The sequence below is a fragment of the Mustela lutreola genome, chromosome 17 (genome assembly GCF_030435805.1).
Source record: "Mustela lutreola isolate mMusLut2 chromosome 17, mMusLut2.pri, whole genome shotgun sequence".
NCBI lineage: Eukaryota > Metazoa > Chordata > Mammalia > Carnivora > Mustelidae > Mustela > Mustela lutreola.
In genome coordinates, this window is record NC_081306.1 from 37627032 (window position 1) to 37635146 (window position 8115).

An 8115-nucleotide genomic window follows, 5' to 3' on the forward strand; every position below is an offset into this window, starting at 1 on the left:
GGCCGAGCAGGCGACCTCCGCCGTCACCTTGTTGGTGGCCCCGAAGGCAGGTGGGTCCTCAGTACTTGTCGTGGTTGCCTGAAGGGGCCCGTGGGCTGGGTCTCTCCCCTCTAATCCCGCCGCAGGCCCAGCGGGATGTTTCCACTCTGAGTGCCCCGGCCACGCTCACGGCCTCCCCTCGGGGGGCTCCGCTCACAGCATTCATCCCCTCAAATACAGCGCATTTCCCGTCCGAGCCACGGCTACGCAGCAGATCCGTGAATGGATGGAAGGAATGCAAAGGCTTTCTGTTGGGCTTTGCAGACAGCCGTACTATCCCTGAGGATATATTTAGAATAGGACACGTACATACATTTTCCTCCTGGGTTTTCAGGACACCCCCACGTGTCCTCGTGGCCGAGTCGCTCTCCGTCGTGTGCAAGGGAGGTCACTCGTTTGCACCTCCTCCTGGGCTTGGCCGTGCGGCTTCTCTCCTGTTCAGGGCTGTGACGAACAGGGTTTCTGCCCACATCCCTGTACCCACGTGTCCTGGGACATGCTGCGGGGCTCTTTCTTTCCCAGGAGTGGGGTTGCCGGTGGGACAAGGTACCCCGTGCAAGATAGTGACAGCATAACAAACGTCCTCACACACAGCCGATCACTGAAAACTCTGCTCAAGACGGTTCATTGTCAGTCTCCATTCTGCCGTCGGGCTGGACCCCGCTGCTCCCCAGAAGGCTTCTCGGCTCACTTGGCTGGAATCGCTCCTCTGTCCCCTCGTGGCTGCCTGGGCTTCCTGGCTGCATGGTGGCTCGCTGACGGTCCAGCATCTGCCAGGTCTCTTTAGAACAAACAAAACCTGGTATACTGTTCCCTTGACCTCATCATCCCAGCCAAAAGAGGTCAGAGGGTCGGGGCAGGTATGAGGCGGGGAGCCACCGCTCCCGCAGGACGGGAGAGGTGATGACCTCCATGCTTCGAGACCGCGCCAAGGTTGGACCAGTTTTCACTTCCCCTCGCAGCCTGTGCAGACTCAGGTCCGTGCGTGTCTTCCCGCCCCACGGGACGCTGCACATCTAGTTCACACGTGTGTCTTTACAACGGAGAAAAGGAGCACACCCGCCACCCACGTCCAAAGAGCCGCCCCACATCCCCGGCAGGAGCGCAGAATTCAGATCCCTGGGCCGTGGAGAGGCGGGCTTGACGGCTCTGCTGATTGAGAACCCAGAGCTCTGTGCCACCGCGTGGGGGCTGCCTTCTGGGGGGTTCTATTTGCATAAGCTGGGGGAGAGCTTGGCTGCCAGAGAGCTCTGAGCAAAGGTTCGCAATAGCAACACACATGCTCCGAGGAGCTTAAAATAAAACCTGGTAAAGAAACCGACCAGTGAAGAGAAGATGTCATTCCCCAGCTGTCACTTAAAAATGCTCAGCCCTGGGCGCCTGGGTGGCTCAGTGGGTTAAGCCGCTGCCTTCGGCTCAGGTCATGATCTCAGGGTCCTGGGATCGAGGCCCGCATCGGGCTCTCTGCTCAGCAGGGAGCCTGCTTCCCTCTCTCTCTCTCTGCCTGCCTCTCCATCTACTTGTGATTTCTCTCTGTCAAATAAATAAATAAAATCTTTAAAAAAAAAAAAAAAAATGCTCAGCCCTCCACTCGTCTGCTGTGTTCGCCTGACTGTGCTTCAGCCGATTGGGGACTAGATAGAGCATTCCCTTTTGAAAGGAGATGCCGGAGAGCCCACGGGGGAGGCAGCCAGGCAGGCGTCGTGGTTTCTGCTCCAGAAATGGAAAGGCTGCCATGGAAGTCTGTGTGGGCTGGTAGGGAAACGTGGAGGGTTCTAGCAACGGGAACGAACCTGGTGGACGCAGAAGCACCCCCACTCCGGCTAGAAACGCAAACGCCTAACAGGGCTCCAAAGAAAGAAGGGGAAATGCTCAGGGTGAGAAACTCGAAAGGCAACTCTGCTGAAAAGGGACAGGACAGCCCCGGCCACGAGCCCTGAAGAAGACCCAGGACCCGTGCCTTGTGCCCAGGGCGGCAACGGCAGTGTGGGGAAGGCTCGGGGAGCGGGGACAGACTTTCTGTCTGGAACGATGATGGAAGGTTCCGGAATTAGTGGTGAAGGTTACACAACACGCATGTACCGAACGCCGCTGAACTCTACGCTTAAAAATGGCTAAAATAGGGGCACCTGGGTGGTTCAGTGGGTTAAGGCTCTGTCTTCGGATCAGGTCATGATCCCAGGGTCCTGGGATCGAGCCTCACTTCAGGCTCTCTGCTCAGCGGGGAGCCTGCTTCCCCCTCTCTCTCTGCCTGCCTCTCTGCCTACTTGTGATCTCTGTCAAATAAATAAATAAAATCTTTTTAAAAATGACTGAAAGAGGAAATATTATAGGATGTATATTTTACCCCAATTAAAAGCAGAATAAAATACAGTGGAAAGGAGAAGGTGAATTTTCATCGTCTGCAAGTAACATGATCGTCTCCCTGGAAAGCCCAAGAAAACCCATGAGAGTGTGTCAAATCACAGAAAAATGCTCAGTCCGGTGTCTGGTCATGAAACCACACAGGTCAAGTCTTCTGCGCTGGCAATAGTGAGAAAAACACAGCAGTGGGAGCCGGCAACAAAAAATCGAGCCTCACGGCAGCAGAGGTCTACGACGCGAAGAGTGCCCTTAATGGAATGACCAGTCTACACAGGGAGCAACTCAGGTAACGCTTGTGTAGTGAATGAACCCGTCTTCCCAGAGCAACGAAAAAGAAACACGAGTAAGAGAAAAGCTGTGTCCTGTTTTGGAAGGGAAAAAACAACAGTGATGAGCAAGGACATTGATGATTCTTTTGATGAATATAAAGACGTACGGATTTTTTTTTAAGATTTTATTTATTCTGGGGCGCCTGGGTGGCTCAGTGGGTTAAAACCTCTGCCTTCGGCTCTGGTCATGATCCCAGGGTCCTGGGATCGAGCCCCACATCGGGCTCTCTGCTCAGCTGGGAGCCTGCTTCCCCCTCTCTCTGCCTGCCTCTCTGCCTACTTATGATCTCTGTCTGTCAAATAAATAAATAAAATCTTTTTAAAATTTTTTATTTATTCATTTGAGACAGAGAGATACAGAGAGGAGGAGGAAGGGCAGGGGGAGGCAGAGGGAGAAGCAGACTCCCCGCTGAGCCAGGAGCCCCACGTGGGGCTCGATCCCAGGACCCAGAGATCATGACCTGAGCCAAAGGCAGAGGCTTCACCCAGGTGCCCAAAGACCTACAGACCCATAACAAAAAAACAAAAACAGTAATAATGGCTTGTGTGGGATGTGAAAATGATGTTCGTGTGCCTACGGATGAAACTTTGGACATGAGTAAGGACAGATGACCATCTGAGCAAACGCAGAAGGGTCTGTCGGCATTCCTTTTACAGACCTTCTGACCCCTTTATAAGACTGACTCTTTTCTTTTTTCTTTTTTTTTTTTAAGATTTTATTTATTTATTTGACACACAGAGGAAGATCACAAGTAGGCAGAGAGGCAGGAAGAGAGAGAGAGGAGGAAGCAGGCTCCCCGCTGAGCAGAGAGCCCGATGCGGGGCTCGATCCCAGGACCCTGGGATCATGACCTGAGCCGAAAGCAGAGGCTGTAACCCACTGAGCCACCCAGGCGCCCCAAGACGGACTCTTTTCAAAATGAAGGGTGGGAAAATTGACAAAGCATTCGGGGAAACGCGAGCACTGGTGGTCCATGGCGATGTTAAGGAGACGTTCCCTCTTCCTCGGTGCGGTAATGGTACCGCAGGGATGGTTTGCAGAAGTGCCCTCTCTTAGACATATAACCTGACATACTGGGGTAACACAGGATGTCAGATTTTCAGAGTCTGTGATGGGGAAAAAGGTTGAGCAGCCAGCCTTGCTCCTGCGGCGGGCTGAGACGCACACACGCCGACTAAGCGGGTCTGGGCTCAGACTCGGTCCCGGGAACCTCCTGCCACTCCCCGAGGCCAGTGGCGGCACAGCTGGGACCAGGCCACTGACCTCCGTGTTCCTGGGCCACGTTCTCCAGCGCACAGCACGTGTTCATTTTCTCCCTCCAAGACCGAGCTCAAGAGCCTCTCCTTGAGGTCAGGGACCTCTTGGAGAGTCTCTAAGAGCCCTTCACCGGGAAACCTCATGCTCGCCCAGCTGGGAGGCCTTCCCTCTGGGAGCCTATAGATGTCATCGAGTCCCGCGTGTGCGGAGGACGATTTCCTGAGTCCTCCTTGTGGGAGCCGCCCAGGAGAGGCTGTGGGGGGTGCCCCCCAGGTGCCCAGGACCCGAACAGCCACCCCCTCCCCTGAGCTGTGCCAGGACCCCATCACCCAGGGAAGCTGTCTCCAGATAGGCCTCCCGGGCCTGAGACGCCCGTTCCCTCCCCGCCTTCCTCCGGGGGAGGTGAGATTTCTCGCTGCCTCTAAACTCTCAGAAGAAATAACTGCCTGGAATGGGGGGTCAGGGAGAGGCTGGATTCTGGGCTCGGGGTTGGGTTTATTGGCTCTGCTTACTCTGGACACAGCGTCAGACGAACTCACCCGCCACTCTTGGCATCTGGTTTCTATCCAGACTCTTCCGTTCTGGGCATGACTGGCTTCCAAGTGACTCCCCAGGTGCCAGCAGAGGTCTGAGGCCTCTTGGCAGCAGGCAGGAGGGGGGGTACGACCCGGGAGAGAGTGGACGCTCAGCCCATGGCTCAGCAGCTGCCGCTCTGTCCCCCACGATGGCCCGTGGGGATCGCCAGCCCAGAGAGGCCGCACGTTCACAGCAAAATCAGGAGGGAGATCCAGAGGCTTCTGTATCCCCCTGCCCACCCCCCCACCTGCACTGCCTCCCCCCCGAAATCCCTCACCAGGATGGTGCGTTTCGTTACAATCCATGAGCCCGCAGGGACACAACATACAGGTCCGTAATTCACAGTCAGGTTTGCTCTTGGTCATACGGTCTGTGGATTTGGGCACACGTGTGATGACACACGGCCATCATTATAGTGTCCCACAGGGAAGGTTTACAGCCCTGCAGTCCTCCATGCCCCTCCGCCCCCCACCACCCCTACTACAGCGGATCCACCACTGTCCCCACTGTTCCGCGTTTTCCCGAACATCATAGAGTTGGGATCCTGGAGTCCACGCATTTTCAGACCGGCTTCTTTCACCTAAGTATGTCCCTTTAAGGTTCCTCCATGTCTTCTCATGGCTGGATGGCTCCTCTCCGTAGTACGAACGTGAACCCGTTGTAGAACACTGTTCCCGTCTGGACCGATCACGCGTTCCCCATCACCTTGATCCGGACGTCTGGGCTGCCTCCAAGTTTGAAGAGTTGTGGATAAAGCTGCCGGAGGCATCCATGCAGAGGTTTTTTCATGGGGACACGAGCTTTTTGCTCCCGTGGGAGCTCAAGGGGGCTTGGAGCATGGGGTCCAACCCCTGATCATATGGAAGAAAGATGCGGAGTTTATTTCGAAACCGCCGAACTCTCTTCCAAAGGGGCGGCACTAGGTTACATTGGGCTTACTGGTTTGGTTTTTACTCTGATCCAAATCTGCTAAATTTCTTCATCTGGAGGCCAGATTGGCCACCCCTGCCCTCAATGCCTCTGCCCCTAGCCAGACTGGCAGGCCCTCCAGTCTGGGGGCGCAGGAAGGAGGTGGGGCTCCAGAGGCTGAGGTTTGGCCTGGCAGGGGGGTGGCAGTCACCATCAGACCTGGCTCTGGCGGCCAGCATGGAGAGCGTGTAACCACGCCATGCAGGGCCTCCCGGGGCCTCCTGCCAGAGCTGGGGTGCTCCAAAGTTCTGGGGCACACCGGGCGGAGTGCGGTTGCCAGCAAGGACTCCTGCAGCAGAGGAGGCCACGGGGACACACGGGCACTGGGACACACAGGCGGGGCTCTGGGGTTGTTTGGGGCGGAGTCCCCAAGAGCCAGGAGCTGCTGCTCCCAGGCCACACCTGCACCGATGCCGGCCAGTGTTTCTCAGGGTGCTGAGCCTCTGGACCCACTTGGTCCCGACCTGACAACGCGGTCCTCTTGCCATGTGCCACACACGGTGTTGGGCCCTGGGACGAGAGCCAGGACTAGCCTCTGTCCCCTGGAGCTGGCAGTTTCTCAGGAAGACAGACAAAATGTGTGCCCCTGATCTTAGGGCCCCACAACGAGGGTAGCAGGTGGCGTCAGGAATGACTGCCCTGGGGAGCTGCTGGTGACGGGGCTTTGATGACCCACAAAGGGGTAAGTAAGCAGACGGTCGGGGGGTGGGGCCCAGACTGTGCAAAGGCCCAAGACGCAGATCTCTGGTGTGTTGGGGGCAACCTGGGGAGCACGAGGGACAGGGAGGGAGGAAACCAGGCTCCAGAAGCTGGCAAGGCCCCAAGTTGCACCCCTGGAGGGAGCCCAAGTCCCACCCAAGAACAGCGGGGATCCCCCCCCCTCGGGGGGATCCCCCTCGGGCCCTCCTCTTAACCTGTACGGAGACCCTATTTCCAAACAAGGTCACGTTCACCGGCACTGGGGCGTAGGACTTAGGCGTACTTTTGGTGGCCACAATTTAAGCCACGACGTGCCACCACGTACGAGGCCACCATATGGAGGGGAGCGGTGTGGCAAGGAAGCCACGGCAGCTCCATCCCCTGCGCTTTGAGCCGTGGCCCAGGCAGCAGACCCACGAGGGGAAAAGCCCACCCTCGGCACGGGACGGACCGCATTTGAGACGCAGAGTGAGAACCGCCCAGCTGAGCCCGGTTCGCTTCCCGATCCGTGAGCAGAATGAGTGGCTGCCGTTGCCTCAGCCCTCGGTTTGGGGGAGGCCGCACCGGATCACTGAGCCAGCACCCCACTTTCCAAAACGGCCACAGCATGTCATGCTCCCCCCAGCAAGGGCCGGGCGGGTCTCTTCCCTCACGTCGCCGTCACTGCGTGTCATCACGTCCAACGCTGTTGGGACCATCTGATGGTTGGTAAATGATAGGAGACACCAGCTTGTGAACCCGCGATGCGCTGTCTGGGGCCCGGCTGTCTGGGAAGCCTTGGCCCCTCACATGGGGAAGCAGAGTGCCAGAGGCACGTGGCTTGTGCGAGACCCACCGTGGGCCCATTACTGGCCCCGAGGCCCCCACTGCCCCCCTTGCTGCTCCATCCAGAGCCTCCACGTTTTGTGTGGTGTCCACAGCTTGCGTGTCACCTGGACCCCGCAGAGAGAATAAATGGCACACTCAGATTGGGATAATTCCAGGACGATTCGTCTCCAAGAGCAGAGGCAGAGACCCGAGCAGCTGTTCCCAGACCCAGGGAGTCGGGGAAGTATCTGATACCGGAGCCTGCAAAGAGAGGATCTCTCAGAGAGGGGCCCTGGGAGGCTGTGACAGCAGGAGAGAAGCCACCAGCCGAGGTCACCAGGTGGGAGTCAGCGAAGACATGCCCTGAGCCCACCCTCCTCCCTCTCTCGAGTCTCTCGTCGGGGACTTCCACTGACCAGACCCAACCAGAAGCCAAGGGAGGGACCCCGCTGGTGTGGCCCCTACGGGGAAGCCTCCCTGGGCACAGAGCAGACTGGAGAGGGCCGAAAGGCAAACACAGGAAGACGTTCCATGTAGTCTGATGATGAGTCCACCATGGCTATCCTATCAGTGCTGCTGAGATGTGTGGGCCTCCAGAGCTGGAAGAAATCTCCCTGGGGGCTTCTTGGTCTTTGGGAGGAAGTGGGGGCTTCACTGAGGATCTGATGAAATCCAAGTGTTCCTCCTCCTGGCATTAGGCACATCCCCATCTCCTCCAGTCCCAAGCAGCAGGAACACCAGCTGGAACAGCTTTCTACCAGAAAGGGAATTTACTGGAGCATAGCGTAGGTATCAGGTAAGGCTAGATCCAGGGTCACAGCATGGTCAGGGCTTTGCCTCTCTCTCCTTTGCTTGTCATCCTGAACTTCACCTTCTGCGTGTCAGTGCTTGGCACATAGCAGACAGCTTGATCTTAATTTCCCAAGTCAGGAGACACCACAGGGGAAGCCCACGAGCTCAATCCAGCCACAGTTCTGAGGAAGGCTCTGGGGGGCCGTGCACAAGCCATGCACCCATGCCTGACCAACCGCTGTGTTCCCATGGATTCTGTGCTGAGACTGGCCTTCTGCCTCA